Source organism: Emys orbicularis, chromosome 1, assembly GCF_028017835.1.
Source record: "Emys orbicularis isolate rEmyOrb1 chromosome 1, rEmyOrb1.hap1, whole genome shotgun sequence".
Taxonomy (NCBI): Eukaryota; Metazoa; Chordata; order Testudines; family Emydidae; genus Emys; species Emys orbicularis.
In genome coordinates, this window is record NC_088683.1 from 294,164,410 (window position 1) to 294,165,659 (window position 1,250).

The window sequence follows — 1,250 nt, forward strand, 5'->3', positions numbered from 1 at the left end:
GCACAAGTAAGTGCACTGGAGCCCAGGTGCCATTTACCGGTTCCGAAGCTTGGAAGGTACATGCAACAGAGTCACAGCTTTATTTTGACAATGTTCACGTATTTCTCCACTTCCACAGCTTGGGTGGCACTCCCACAGTAGTGGTAAGGGTTTCAGACCACCGCTGATTTAAAACAATGGGGAGAGTCCGTATAGATACAATTTGGGGGCTCGTCCGGGATATGAACCCGGGACCTCTCGCAACCCAAGCGAGAATCATACCCCTAGACCAACGAGCCCTGACCTAATTTCAATTTAAAGTGTTTAAAATAAAGACCAAAGTTGTGGCTGCAGCAAAATAGTCAAAGCCAAAAAGAATGGAAAATTTTAAATCTGTTTGATAACAAATAGCAAGTAAAAGCTAATATCAACTAAAAAGCCACAAATAGAAATCTTGAAGTGTTGCTGGGTACCCCTTGTACCCTGTACACCTTTGGCGCTCCCTGGACGGTTGCGCCTCAGGTGCTCTGGCCCTATTTGCTCGCGTGCATCACCAAATGACCGTGCACCGTTAATTGCTGCAGTTAAGTAAAACTTTTCCTCTGTGGCCCAGCACTACTGCCAGCGACATGATGATTGGGCAGGCAACACTTTTCCCTCTTTGGGAAAACTCTTTCTAAATATTTGAATTAATTTAATATCAAATGTTTGGATAATATAATTGTAAGTTTGTAAGAAGGGCAAATGCAGGATCTTGGACGGAGGTTTTGCAACAGTTTTGCATTGGTAAAATGTGTCATGCGTGGGCTGTTGTGGGACTTTTGCTTAAGGATTTTGTATCACAATCTGGCATATCTGAACTGATTATAAAAGAGCTATGTGCAGCTTCACAGATCCAGTATGTGTGCAGCTTCACAGATCCAGTATGTGTGCAGCTTCACAGATCCAGTATGTGTGCGGCTTCACAGATCCAGTATGGCCAAATGCCCTTTAAAGGCCACTCCTAATCAAAGGACCAAATTTAGCCCTCATAAAATTTTTTACCAGGGCACCAAATGCAGCTACCAACAGTGCCCTGCTGGCCTAGCTCAAATAAACAGTCATTTAATAAATGACACAATAGTCAGGCACTAACGAAATGTGTTAGGTCTTTTTATATACAGCAGTCCTGCCACTCGCTGAAACCAGAGACTGGGTTTGCATAAGGGTCCATCAGCAAAGAACTGCCCTCGCCCCATGCTGAGGGACTCTTGTCCGCTGACCAATCCATT

The 1,250-nt window shown here is 44.2% G+C and overlaps 1 non-coding gene across 1 annotated transcript; it reads right to left on the reverse strand.

The window, feature by feature from the left end:
- Nucleotides 1-206: 206 nt before the first annotated feature.
- On the reverse strand, nucleotides 207-278 carry TRNAP-GGG (transfer RNA proline (anticodon GGG)). Its single transcript has one exon. It is a non-coding gene; the product is annotated as a tRNA-Pro (tRNA).
- Between the last annotated feature and the right edge of the window lie 972 nt (nucleotides 279-1,250).